The sequence below is a fragment of the Saccopteryx leptura genome, chromosome 6, assembly GCF_036850995.1.
Source record: "Saccopteryx leptura isolate mSacLep1 chromosome 6, mSacLep1_pri_phased_curated, whole genome shotgun sequence".
NCBI lineage: Eukaryota > Metazoa > Chordata > Mammalia > Chiroptera > Emballonuridae > Saccopteryx > Saccopteryx leptura.
The window spans coordinates 10,401,653-10,416,638 of NC_089508.1; the positions used below are offsets into that span (position 1 = coordinate 10,401,653).

The 14,986-nt window shown below is 54.3% G+C and overlaps 1 long non-coding RNA gene across 1 annotated transcript in view; it reads right to left on the reverse strand.

Annotated features, from left to right (window-relative positions):
- The window catches only part of LOC136377618 (uncharacterized), a 48,309-nt gene extending 34,142 nt beyond the window's left edge, over window positions 1-14,167 (reverse strand). The window contains exon 1 of the long non-coding RNA XR_010746336.1: window positions 14,148-14,167. This is a non-coding gene — a long non-coding RNA (uncharacterized lncRNA). The remainder of the gene's footprint in view (window positions 1-14,147) is intronic.
- Between the last annotated feature and the right edge of the window lie 819 nt (window positions 14,168-14,986).

Consider the following 14,986-nt stretch of genomic DNA (forward strand, 5'->3'; position numbering starts at 1 on the left):
GCCTGTGCGTCTTATGGAGTGAAAAATACGGTATTTTATAAAATATTTTTACACTCCATTTGGCTCAGAATATTTTTTTTCTTATTTTTCTCCTTAAAACCCTAGGTGTGTCTTATGGTCATGTGCGTCTTATGGAGTGAAAAATACGGTATATTTTAAATACAATGTATTATTATAACTAAAAATCTAAAGAAGCCGAAGGGTATAGCGAAGACGTGTTCCTAACACTCATAGTTATACGAAACACCTGTTGTGTTTCTCCCACTGTGTTCTTGCACGAAGCCTCACACAGTTCCAGTCGGGATTCGAATCCCAGTCTGCCGGACTCCAAAGCCCATGCCTTCCCCAGGGGCTCCCCGTCCCCTTCGCGTCTCCCACTAGAGCTCACTGCAAGGCACTCGGCGGGGAGGGAGAGCCGGAGGCACTTGGGCACCGTGCCCTGCCGGCCTGGGTGCCGGCGCTCTGTGTCTCTGTTCGTCCGGATGGCATACCCCTCTCTCTTCTTCCGGCTGCTGGTGGCCAGGCTGGGCCTCATGCCTGTGGCCAAGAGGCTCCTGACCAGGAGAATCACCTGACCCCAGCAATCCTGTTGGCCTTCTCGACCTTCCTGAACAATCCCCACTTTGCCTTCAGCCTGTACGGCAGGACAGGGGTCACGAACCCGGCCAGGAACATCCTCTCCCCGCTGAGCCTCTCTGTCCCCCTCATCCCGCTGGCTCTCCAGGCCAGCCCAGCAATGGTGCCCAGATCCTGCCAGGTCCGGGGTTGAGCCTTGCCCAGGTCCCAGACAACAGGGTCTGTGGGCACTGCAGTCAGCTCCTCAGCGCCCTCCCGCCACGCCCGGGGAAGTGTGAGCTGGACGTGGGCAGCATGCTCTTTGTGGACCAGAAGCAGCACATGGCACCGAAGTTAGTTGACAGTGCCTAGGATCTGCACCACACAGAGGTACAGGTTTAGGAAAAACAAAACAAAACACAAGATACGCTGATGTTAAAAAGGCAATCGTTGTTTCTCTCATATTCACATCTAACTGGGTGTCCTGTACCAAAGGAGGTGGTGGTGGGAAGAAACGGTGTCTGTTCTGAGCATGCGAGCTTGAGGCGTTTCTTGGGCTTTTGGATGGAGGTAAGCAGATGGCCAGTGGGGATATGGGAGGGGATATGGGGGGGGGGGCTGGGCACAGAGAGTAGAGAGTCTGCCGTGTCCAGGAGGGTGGGAGACCCTGGAGGGGACTTCTCCTGGGCTCCGGTAGTACCATTTTTTTCTTTAATCTTAACACAGAGTATTGTAGTTTTGTGATTTTTTTTTTTAAGGATGCTTGGAATTATGTCAGGGTTTTCTTTTTTTTTAATTTTTTTATTTATTCGTTTTAGAGAGGAGAGGGAGAGACAGAGAGAGAGAAGGGGGGAGGAGCTGGAAGCATCAACTCCCATATGTGCCTTGACCAGGCAAGCCCAGGGTTTCGAACCAGCAACCTCAGCATTTCCAGGTCGACGCTTTATCCCAGGGGTCCTCAAACTTTTTACACAGGGGGCCAGTTCACTGTCCCTCAGACCGTTGGAGGGCTGGACTATAAAAAAAACTATGAACAAATGCCTATGCACACTGCACATATCTTATTTTAAAGTAAAAAAACAAAACGGGAACAAATACAATATTTAAAATAAAGAACAAGTAAATTTAAATCAACAAACTGACCAGTATTTCAATGGGAACTATGCTCCTCTCACTGACCACCAATGAAAGAGGTGCCCCTTCCGGAAGTGTGGCGGGGGCTGGATAAATGGCCTCAGGGGGCCGCCTGCGGCCCGCGGGCCGTAGTTTGGGGACCCCTGCTTTATCCACTGCGCCACCACAGGTCAGGCCAGTTTTGTGATTCTTAGTCTCTATCTCCTTAAGACTGTGGGCTCCATCATAAGGGAGATTTTATTGCTTGTATAACTCTTGCCTTCACTGGAATCCAGATACTGTCAAGAGAGCAGGGCTCAGAAAGAAATTCAGGTCTCTGATACTCTGGTTGCAAGGTTTGCTACACGGTCCCTCAGAGCTGCACCCAACCCCTGCTGTAAGAGAAGACAGGAAGCCAGCTCCAGAGGAGGAATGGGCCCACCCAGGTTTTACTTATGACTACATTCAAGCTTCTCCAGCAGATACCAGGAAAGAGTAGAGTCTTTATATTTGGTCAAGTTGCAGTAAACACTGTAATAATGAATAGCCAACAGTTACTGCACAACTGCTTTGTGTCGGGCCCGGCCTCAGGCTTCACTTAGGACACCTCACTGAATGCTCACAGATATCCAACCAGGTGGATGCTATCACACCCAGTGTACACACGAGGAAACCCATGGTCCCTCTTCCCACTCTGTCCTCATCTCCCACCACCCCTCTCCCTCACTCCTGCTCCAGCTACACAGGCATCCTAAGTCCCTTGAACATATCAGACCTACTCCTGCCACCGGGCCTTTGCACATATCATTCCCATCTGCTGGAATAATTTTTCTCCCTGACATGTCATGGTTCACTCTTTTACCTTTACTCCATGCCACCTTCTTAAGGAGGCTTTAATTGAAATTATAATTCTCCTCCCCTATTTCTTATCTCTCCTTGCTTTATTGCTCACCCGCAGGGAGAGTCCCTTGTGCTTCTGGGGTGCAGACACGAAACGGTGGCCGAGGAGGAAACAGCAGACGCTGGCCCTCTGCCACCCACCCTGGGCCTATGCGCTGAGCCAAACACAGAGACACAGACTGTCCCATTCCGCTGGGCCCGGTGGCAGGCCACAGGATGAGAGCCAGCAGCACGACTGAGGGGAGCTTGGGCTCTGGGTTCAGTCCTGGCTCCTCAGGAACTGTGGGACTTTGGGCAAATCATCTAACTCTTTGGCCCTCCATGTCATTTGTAGGACAGAACTGTGCCCTGGAAAGGAGGTGACAGCAGAGCCTGAGGGTCTAAGGACAGCAGGTGGATGACGCAGCAGGTGACAACCAAGGGAGGCCTCAGAGAGGCAACAGGGACGGAAAGAGGAATTAGACAGAAAAGGCATTTGGAGGCGGAGATGCCGACCTGTGTGGCTGGCCCGGGACGAGCGTGAATGGAAAGGACACGCCGCCCGTCTGAGAGGCGAGGGTCCATGGTGCGAGCCGCAGCCATCACCTGAGCACAGGTGGTGGAGACAGCGGTGAAGCGGGGGTGGGGTGGGGGGTGGGGTGGGGGGGTAGAGGGGATCCTGCCGTGGAGGAGGGGCTGGGCGGAACAGGACAGCACGCCCTTCCTGGTGCAGAATGGGGGGAGACCGGCTCAGGGTGTGGCGTCTCATGGGGACAGGCAGTATCCTTGATCCCTGTGCATGATGACACAGTCTTCACAGGGTCGTGTGTCTAGTCGAGACAGAACCAGGACTCAAATCTGTGTCCCCTGGGCCCAGGCACGACAGGACGAGGCCTCTCCATCTCACCTCTCTTACCAGTGTTTGCAGCATCTGAGCTCAGGCCAGGGTGGGTGTGGCGCCCCCTGGGAGAGGGGCAGCTCCCGCTAGGGTCAGTCAGCACTGTGAACCTTGACGCCTCGCAGGCCGAGCACAGGGTGCGGCTGACCGTGGATGAGAACGGAACAGAAGAGGAGGATGTGGCAGGCTTCTAGTCCCTTCCCACATCCCTTTCTCCTCACCTCCCATTTCAACAGACCCTTCCTGCTGCTAATTTCTCAGGAGGAAAGCCGCAGCCTTCTCTGCATGGGGGAGGTGATGACCCCCCTAGCAAAGGCATAGTCAGATGAGGGCCCACCCCACGCGGTCAGATGCTCCGGGCCCCTGAAGAGGAAGGGAAACCATGACTGGGGCTCCCTGGCACAAGCTCACAGCTAATGGCTCTATTTTCTGGTCTTTGCACAAAACCCCTGAGTTATTATCCCATTATACAGGTTAGTAAACCAAGGTCCAGACACTTGCTCTTTTAGAAACCCAACGCACTGCCCGGCGCCGGCATTCCTGGAGACTCCATGGATCCACTCTCATCACCTCCCACCGGCTTCGCACCCTCTGCTGTGCCCCGGACTGTCCCCTCTGCTTCCCCCCGGACTGTCCCCTTGCTTCCCGTTTCCTTGGACCCTGCCACCTGGACTGCAGCACAGCTGTGCTCCTTCAGAATCAGCTCAATAGGGCAGCAAATTACAACTTCGTGTGGGGGTGTTTGGGAGCCCCTGGAAGAAGTCTGTGTGACGTGGAGGGTAGGACTGTCCTGTCATCGCTGCTGCCTGGCATCCGACAGGCGCGGAGGGTTACGAGGTGCCAGCCGGGTCTCGGGTCCCCTGTGCAAATGTCTGAGGAGGAAAGCGTGCAGGGAACGTCTCAGTGTCTCTCTTTTTTTTTTTTTTTTTTGTATTTTTCTGAAGCCGGAAACGGGGAGAGACAGTCAGACAGACTCCCGCATGCGCCCGACCGGGATCCACCCGGCACGCCCACCACGGGCGATGCTCTGCCCCTCCGGGGCGTCGCTCTGCTGCGACCAGAGCCACTCTAGCGCCTGGGGCAGCGGCCAAGGAGCCATCCCCAGCACCCGGGCCATCTTTGCTCCAATGGAGCCTCGGCTGCGAGAGGGGAAGAGAGAGACAGAGAGGAAGGAGAGGGGGAGGGGTGGAGAAGCAAATGGGTGCTTCTCCTATGTGCCCTGGCCGGGAATCGAACCCAGGTCCCCCGCACGCCAGGCCGATGCTCTACCGCTGAGCCAACCGGCCAGGGCCTCAGTGTCTCTTTAATAGAAAGGCTGCTTAATACTATTCTGTGCTCAGAAGCATCGGCACGCCTCACCCACCTTCCCGCAAAAGGGGACCCTGCATGAATGCTCCCTACACCGAGCCGTGAGTCGTCCCAGGAGGGAACCCTGCTCTGACAGAGGCTTGCAGAGCAGGGACGAGATCTGCACAAGCCTCCTCCCAACACTCAGCTTTAGGTACCACCAGCACCTGCCTCCCAGCGCATCCCTCTCCAGCCAGCTCTGAGCCCTTCCAGCCCCCTGAGTGTGCCATCCGCTGACGCCCCGGGTTCCACCCCTCTCTGCTCGGGGCCTTGCTTCCTCCTCGCCCAGCTGACTTCCCTGGCCAGTCCTGCCCTCACTCCTTCACCTGCTCCACCTTTATATTTGTTGCTTGGCAAAACCCTCCATTTCTTCCTCTCTCTCAGGCCTGCACTGGAATGGTAGCCAGAGAAACACACAACACACTGACTGGCTTCAGTTTAAACTCGTGGCACTAGATGCCAAAGAGCCCTCCATCCGGGGAGCATCACGCTGCCCTTGGGCCCCTCCTGCTCCCATTGTCTGAACTAAATCCTTCCCATCTTCACTTCTCATCTCAGCCCCAACACCTCCTGCCCCAGTGTCTCCCAGCTGGTGCCCTTACTTCCTGTCTCACTGACAAAACAGAGGTAGTCACCTGCCCACAGCCCGCAGCTGGGGTCAAATCCCCCCCCACACACACACCCCACCTTCCAGCAGAGCACCTGGCCCTGCTCCTAGTTAAGGCCCTCCACCTCTGCACTGTCCCATCCCCACCCCTCCACCTCTGCACTGTCCCATCTCTCACCCCTCCACCCCTGCACTGTCCCATCTCTCACCCCTCCACCCCTGCACTGTCCCATCCCCACCCCTCCACCTCTGCACTGTCCCATCTCTCACTCCTCCACCTCTGCACTGTCCCATCCCCACCCCTCCACCTCTGCACTGTCCCATCTCTCACTCCTCCACCTCTGCACTGTCCCATCCCCACCCCTCCACCTCTGCACTGTCCCATCCCCACCCCTCCACCTCTGCACTGTCCCATCCCCACCCCTCCACCTCTGCACTGTCCCCTCCCCACCCCTCCACCCCTGCACTGTCCCATCCCCACCCCTCCACCTCTGCACTGTCCCATCCCCACCCCTCCACCTCTGCACTGTCTCATCCCCACCCCTCCACCTCTGCACTGTCCCATCCCCACCCCTCCACCTCTGCACTGTCCCATCTCCCACCCCTCCACCTCTGCACTGTCCCATCCCCACCCCTCCACCTCTGCACTGTCCCATCCCCACCCCTCCACCCCTGCACTGTTCTATCACCCACCCCTCCACCCCTGCACTGTCCCATCCCCACCCCTCCACCCCTGCACTGTTCCATCTCCCACCCCTCCACCTCTGTATTTTCCCATCTCCCACCCCTCCACCCCTGCACTGTCCCATCCCCACCCCTCCACCTCTGCACTGTTCCATCCCTCACCCCTCCACCCCTGCACTGTCCCATCTCCCACCCCTCCACCCCTGCATTGTTCCATCTCTCACCCCTCCACCCCTGCACTGTCCCATCCCTCACCCCTCCACCCCTGCACTGTTCTATCACCCACCCCTCCACCCCTGCACTGTTCCATCTCCCACCCCTCCACCGCTGCACTGTTCTATCACCCACCCCTCCACCCCTGCACTGTTCCATCTCCCACCCCTCCACCCCTGCATTGTTCCATCTCTCACCCCTCCACCCCTGAACTGTCCCATCCCTCACCCCTCCACCCCTGCACTGTTCTATCACCCACCCCTCCACCCCTGCACTGTTCCATCTCTCACCCCTCCACCCCTGAACTGTCCCATCCCTCACCCCTCCACCGCTGCACTGTTCTATCACCCACCCCTCCACCCCTGCACTGTTCCATCTCCCACCCCTCCACCCCTGCATTGTTCCATCTCTCACCCCTCCACCCCTGCACTGTTCCATCTCCCACCCCTCCACCCCTGCACTGTTCTATCACCCACCCCTCCACCCCTGCACTGTTCCATCTCCCACCCCTCCACCCACCCTGCACTGTCCCATCTCCCACCCCTCCACCCCTGCACTGTTCCATCCCCCACCCCTCCACCTCTGCACTGTCCCATCCCCACCCCTCCACCCCTGCACTGTCCCATCCCCACCCCTCCACCCCTGCACTGTCCCATCTCTCACTCCTCCACCTCTGCACTGTCCCATCCCCACCCCTCCACCTCTGCACTGTCCCATCTCTCACTCCTCCACCTCTGCACTGTCCCATCCCCACCCCTCCACCTCTGCACTGTCCCATCTCTCACTCCTCCACCTCTGCACTGTCCCATCCCCACCCCTCCACCTCTGCACTGTCCCATCTCTCACCCCTCCACCTCTGCACTGTCCCATCCCCACCCCTCCACCTCTGCACTGTCCCATCTCTCACTCCTCCACCTCTGCACTGTCCCATCCCCACCCCTCCACCTCTGCACTGTCCCATCTCTCACTCCTCCACCTCTGCACTGTCCCATCCCCACCCCTCCACCTCTGCACTGTCCCATCTCTCACTCCTCCACCTCTGCACTGTCCCATCTCCCACCCCTCCACCCCTGCACTGTCCCATCCCCACCCCTCCACCCCTGCACTGTCCCATCCCCACCCCTCCACCTCTGCACTGTCTCATCCCCACCCCTCCACCTCTGCACTGTCCCATCCCCACCCCTCCACCTCTGCACTGTCCCATCTCCCACCCCTCCACCTCTGCACTGTCCCATCCCCACCCCTCCACCTCTGCACTGTCTCATCCCCACCCCTCCACCTCTGCACTGTCTCATCCCCCACCCCTCCACCCCTGCACTGTCTCATCCTCACCCCTTCACCCCTGCACTGTTCCATATCCCACCCCTCCACCCCTGCACTGTTCTATCCCCCACCCCTCCACCTCTGCACTGTCCCATCTCCCACCCCTCCACCTCTGCACTGTCCCATCTCCACCCCTCCACCTCTGCACTGTCCCATCCCCACCCCTCCACCCCTGCACTGTCCCATCTCCCACCCCTCCACCCCTGCACTGTCCCATCTCCCACCCCTCCACCTCTGCACTGTCCCATCCCCACCCCTCCACCTCTGCACTGTCTCATCCCCACCCCTCCACCTCTGCACTGTCCCATCCCCACCCCTCCACCTCTGCACTGTCCCATCTCCCACCCCTCCACCTCTGCACTGTCCCATCCCCACCCCTCCACCTCTGCACTGTCTCATCCCCACCCCTCCACCTCTGCACTGTCTCATCCCCCACCCCTCCACCCCTGCACTGTCTCATCCTCACCCCTTCACCCCTGCACTGTTCCATATCCCACCCCTCCACCCCTGCACTGTTCTATCCCCCACCCCTCCACCTCTGCACTGTCCCATCTCCCACCCCTCCACCTCTGCACTGTCCCATCTCCACCCCTCCACCTCTGCACTGTCCCATCCCCACCCCTCCACCCCTGCACTGTCCCATCTCCCACCCCTCCACCCCTGCACTGTCCCATCTCCCACCCCTCCACCTCTGCACTGTCCCATCCCCACCCCTCCACCTCTGCACTGTCCCATCCCCACCCCTCCACCCCTGCACTGTCCCATCTCCCACACCTCCACCTCTGCACTGTCCCATCCCCACCCCTCCACCTCTGCACTGTCCCATCTCCCACCCCTCCACCTCTGCAGTGTTCCATCTCCCACCCCTCCACCCCTGCAGTGTTCCATCTCCCACCCCTCCACCCCTGCACTGTTCTATCACCCACCCCTCCACCCCTGCACTGTCCTATCTCCCACCCCTCCACCTCTGCACTGTCCCATCTCCCACCCCTCCACCCCTGCATTGTTCCATCTCTCACCCCTCCACCCCTGCACTGTTCTATCACCCACCCCTCCACCCCTGCACTGTCCCATCTCCCACTCCTCCACCCCTGCACTGTTCCATCTCCCACCCCTCCACCTCTGTATTTTCCCATCTCCCACCCCTCCACCCCTGCACTGTCCCATCCCCACCCCTCCACCACTGCACTGTCCCATCTCCCACCCCTCCACCCCTGCATTGTTCCATCTCTCACCCCTCCACCCCTGCACTGTCCCATCCCTCACCCCTCCACCCCTGCACTGTTCTATCACCCACCCCTCCACCCCTGCACTGTTCCATCTCCCACCCCTCCACCCCTGCACTGTTCTATCACCCACCCCTCCACCCCTGCACTGTTCCATCTCCCACCCCTGCACCCCTGCATTGTTCCATCTCTCACCCCTCCACCCCTGCACTGTCCCATCCCTCACCCCTCCACCCCTGCACTGTTCTATCACCCACCCCTCCACCCCTGCACTGTTCCATCTCCCACCCCTCCACCCCTGCACTGTTCTATCACCCACCCCTCCACCCCTGCACTGTTCCATCTCCCACCCCTCCACCCACCCTGCACTGTCCCATCTCCCACCCCTCCACCCCTGCACTGTTCCATCCCCCACCCCTCCACCTCTGCACTGTCCCATCTCCCACCCCTCCACCCCTGCACTGTTCCATCCCCACCCCTCTACCCACCCTGCACTGTCCCATCTCCCACCCCTCCACCCCTGCACTGTTCCATCCCCCACCCCTCCACCTCTGCACTGTCCCATCTCCCACCCCTCCACCTCTGCACTGTCCCATCCCCACCCCTCCACCCCTGCACTGTCCCATCCCCACCCCTCCACCCCTGCACTGTCCCATCTCCCACCCCTCCACCCCTGCACTGTTCCATCCCCCACCCCTCCACCTCTGCACTGTCCCATCCATCACCCCTCCACCTCTGCACTGTCCCATCCCTCACCCCTCCACCCCTGCACTGTCCCATCTCCCACCCCTCCACCCCTGCACTGTCCCATCCCCCACCCCTCCACCTCTGCACTATCCCATCCCCACCCCTCCACCCCTGCACTGTCCCATCCCCACACCTCCACCTCTGCACTGTCCCATCCCCACCCCTCCACCCCTGCACTGTCCCATCCCCACACCTCCACCTCTGCACTGTCCCATCTCCCACCCCTCCACCTCTGCACTGTCCCATCCCCACCCCTCCACCCCTGCACTGTTCCATCCCCACCCCTCCACCCCTGCACTGTTCCATCCCCCCCACTCAAAGACATCACCCCCAGCAATTCAGTCCTCTATCTCATCTATTACACTAGATACACTAGACTTTTTCTACCAGGATGCAAAAATGCTCTTATTTCTGCTATCTTAAGATACATGAATGAACATTTCTCGGGGGTTTTCAGGATACTGTCCACCTGTGAATTCATAGGCCACACCTTAGCTCAACAGGGGGCTTTCACATCACCTCTCCACACCCGACACCAACACTCCCATATCGGCCCTCGGGAATGTCACGGGATCAGACTGGAGCGCCCGTCTCCTCTGCTCTGACACAGAACAAGGCAGGGAAGGAATGAATGAACACACAGAGGCAGTGAACTCTGTGCACCCGTCTCCTCTGCTCTGACACAGAACAAGGCAGGGAAGGGATGAATGAACACACAGAGGCAGTGAACTCTGTGCGCCCGTCTCCTCTGCTCTGACACAGAACAAGGCAGGGAAGGGATGAATGAACACACAGAGGCAGTGAACTCTGTGTCAGGACTTTAGCTCAGGTACCTGGGCTCATGTTCTCATTAGTCTATGGAGTAGTGTGACTTTAGACGGGTCTCCCAAGCTCCCTCCGCCATAGGTCCCCTTCTGCCCGGTGCGAACAGCAGGACCATTAGCATTCACGCAGCTCTCATCGGGCGTGCCCGCCACTCCTCTCACATGTCTCCTCATGAGATCCTAGGGACTAGGCTCTCCGCTTCTCAGCCGGGGCATAGGGGGTTTGCATAGCTTTGCTCAGTGTAACACAGTGAAGGTCTGGGTTTGAACCCAGAGTCCACGCCCTTGACTGCTATACTGTCTTAGAGGAGAATGACACCTATCATACGGTTCTTGTGAGGATCAAAGAGGTCAACGTACTTAAAACAGCAGAGCAGGCAGCCAGTGAGGGCTCAGTGAATGTCAGCTGCTGTCCTCACGAGGGGTGGCCCCGGGCTCAGCGTGGCTGTGGAGCCAGAGCAGGGTGGGACCTGGAAGGTGGCCAGAGACAGGAAGGTAACGGCTATGAGCCACCCAACGTGGAACCTCATAGGCAAACTAATGGCCCCTAGGGGCTGTCACAGCCTATCCAGAGGGGTGACAACCTGCTGGGTCTAGGAATAGCCCAAAGGTTGAGTTTATGGGCAGAACAGGAAGCCCCAGCAATACCGGCAGGCACGGCTGCAGGAGGGGGAACCGGATTGTTCTTTGGACCAAGACCAGTGACAGCCAACTCAGGTCCAACCTCAGAAGCCTAAGAGTTAGCCCAAACTATGCATGCCACCCACCCCCACGCTGGCTACAAGTACTGGCTGGCATCTTCTTTTCCAACACAGCTCAAGATTCCTCGGGTAAACACCTGGCAGGACTCGGCAGAGGCCAGCCAAGACTTCTCCCTGGTGATTGCGATCACCGCAGGCTTTGGCCTGACGTGACCCGTCCCGTCCCGGGCAAGGCCTGGGCCCTGTCTCCCTGCAGCCAGGACTCCAGACAGAGCAGCGCACAAGCAGAAGACCCTGAGCCGCGTTCGCAGGCCCGGCTGCTGTGGCTGGCAGAGAGGAGCCCAGAACGAGACACCTGTAATGGAGCGTGATTTCAGACGAGGAGGTGGTTATGGCTCCAAGGGCCTTTGCCAGAAGCTCCTCCCAGGACGTAGGGTGAACCCTGAAAAACCAGTCAATCATTCTCAGATGAGACCCAGATGCAGCAGTGACTGACTGTCCCAGCGGGGACAGGTGAGCTGGGTCTTCTGGTAAGCAGGGAGCAGTTCTCATCCCCTGAAGGTGGCTGGCAAGGCCTGGTGGACACAGACCAGTGGCTCAGGAAACACACAGTAGGGGATGAATGTCTGGCTCAAGTGTGCTTCTGAACAATGGCATTTCCTTCTTTAAAAATTATTTTTCTGTTTTAAGAGGTTGATGATTTTTAAAAATGTCTTCTTATCAGGCACTGTCTAAGCAGAATCCAGTCTTGGTGGGTCCCAGTCACTGAAGAGATAAAATGATAACAGTTTTAGCAATGGTTTCCCTGACTGAGGTCTGGTCACGTGCCTGCGCTGTGCTGGGGTCACATGCCATCGGCCCCTACAGCCGTCTCGTGCGTTTAGATATGAATATGTGTGTATGTGTATGTGCATGTGTGTGTAGTTTAAAGAATTGTTTGAGAGCAAATTTGTATTCATCATGACCCTTCAACCTTAAATATGTCTGAATTTAAAATATTATTTTTTAGTAGAGTGACCCACTTCAGGAAATTTAGCTCAGGTATAACACTTTTATCTATTGCGTCACCCATAGTCCAATTTTGTCATTTTTCTCCACAACAATCTTCATAGTATATGTATCTTTCAGTTCGGGACCTAAGCACTGCATTGCGTAAGCATCAGGGGTGATTCACTGGTCTTTCAGGGGTCACCCCAAACCCTGAGAGGGGCTTCTTGTCAGAGACATTCGAGAACCATCACCTCCTCTTCTTCAAAAGTGCCATTATAGATGTCATGCTTCTTTAGTCTCCTCCAAGAGGTAACATATTTTGTCTTTTATGGCATTGCCATTTTGAAAGAACACAGCCTCTGTTGTCACTAAAGGCATACATATGAAATCTCAACATACCTATGAAAAAGGAGAAATTTGACCCTTACTTCACACCATACACAAATATCAAATCTGGATGGTTTGCAGCACTAAATGTGAAAACTAAAGCAATACAAGCTTCTTAAAACACAAAACAAAACAAAATTTTCACAACATGCAAGTAGGCAGATATCTTAAACCGAACATAATCAGCATTAACTATAAAAGAATAAATGGAAGAAAATCAGCGTTAACTATAAAAGAATAAATGGAAGAATTAGGCTCCACTGGAATCGTAAATTACGCTTATCAAAAGATTCCATAAAGAAAGTGAAAAGCCAGGTCGCTAACTTAGAAAAAACAATACATATATATACGGCACTCCTCCCAATCCATAAGAAATAGATAAGTTGACAAGTTACCTTACTTAAACACTTCTCAAAAGATAATATCCTTGGCTAAGGAGGAGAAACTATATCATATTTTACCAGAAAGTCCTGTCTCTTTCATATGTAACAGCAATTTTAAGCTTGTCTATCTTCTCTCACATTTTACTATAAGTCGCCAGAAAAAGCCAGCCCAAACCTTCAACAGTTTTCCTGGAAATCTCAGCAGCTCTTGTTGTATTTTCTATTTTCATGTCACCGCAGGTGACAGCGTTGCGAAACTCTCCATCACGCCATCATGAAGATGCTCTTCCCCTCGCTTCCTGTCACCACTTCCCATCACGCCCTCATCGACAGCCTCCTCGAGGGCCATCGGGCGTCCACCAACAGCCTTCCGAAGGCCTTTCCAACTCACATTGGCCAACTGATCCCAGAGCCAATGCCACATTTTTAGGCTTTTGTTGTGCAACACTCCACTTCCAGATGACAAACTCTGCTCTAAGTACTATGGTCTAATAAATTACCCCAAAATTGTAGTAGCTTAGAGTAACCATTGTTATATACTCTTGGGCTCTGTGGGTAGGCATTCTCAGGCACAGGGCATGGAGCGTCTCGGTTCTATGGTGGCCAGGCACTCAGCGGGGGGTTCTCAGCGGTTTTCGTTAAGGGCAACCACTATACTATCAACAAGGGAATCAATATCTTTTAAACCAATGGGAGAAAATTCGGCCTTTTCAATGCAAAGAGGTAAAGACACAAAAAAGAAAAAGAACATATGGAAAATGGGAAGAAAAGGAATGAAAGAGTATGTCAATCCAAACACAATAATAATTAAAACAAATGTAAACAGTTTTGCTAATAAAAATACAGAAACCCTCTTTTTTTGGATAATAAAAATAAACCCACCAAAATGTTATACACATTAGATACTCTTAAAACAGGAAGGCACAGGCAGTTTGGAAAATAAAAGAATGGGCCATATCAGGCCAGTGTGAACCAAAAGAAATTAGAAAAGCAATCTTATTAGAGAAAGTAGAATTTAAGACAATGTGTCATATGAAACAAAGGAAAATAAATAATAGAGCAACCGGATATAATTATCAAAAGTGCATATGCTTTAACTGTCTCAAAGTATATCAACCAACAACTGACAAAGAAATAAACAAACAATTGTAATTGAAGATTTTAATGTTCCCTATTAAGTAAGTGAATAGCTCAAGTAAATAATATATCAATAAATACAATATTAAAGAGTTGAATAAAATAATAAGCTCAGGCTAGTACACACACACACACACACACACACATACACACACATATAGACATATCTGTCCATATCAAAAGATATTACCCATTTAAAAGAATAAGGCATTTATAAAAATAGACCACATATGATTGAAAAATAAACTCTGTAGCCCTGGCCGGTTGGCTCAGTGGTAGAGCGTCGGCCTGGCGTGCAGGAGTCCCAGGTTCGATTCCCGGCCAGGGCACACAGGAGAAGCACCCATCTGCTTCTCCATCCCTCCCCCTCTCCTTCCTCTCTGTCTCTCTCTTCCCCTCCCACAGCCAAGGCTCCATTGGAGCAAAGTTTGCCCGGGCGCTGAGGATGGCTCCTTGGCCTCTGCCTCAGGCACTAGAATGGCTCTGGTTGCAACAGAGCAACACCTCAGATGGGCAGAGCATCGCCCCCTGGTGGGCATGCTGGGTGGATCCTGGTCAGGCGCATGCGGGAGTCTGTCTGACTGCCTCCCCGTTTCCAACTTCAGAAAAATACAAAAAAAAAAAAAAAAGAAAGAAAGAAAAATAAACTTTGTGAGTCCCAAATGTTCAATATCATATATATGACATTCTTTGACCATAATGAAATAAAAGCAAAAGTAATAGAAAACTATCCCAAAAATTCTAGATAAACTGAACAATGTATTACTAAATTACCCTTGGGAAAAAATGAAAACTATAAAGGCAATTAAGAAATATTTTTTAAAGTGGCGCTGAGAATAGTAAAAAAAAAAATGTGGGACTTAGATTAAAAAAAAAACTTTTAACTTTAAATACTTCTACAGAGACTGAAAATGTTGAAAAGTAAAAAAGAAAGAGCATTTAACTCAAGAAAACAGAAAAAAAAGCAACAGA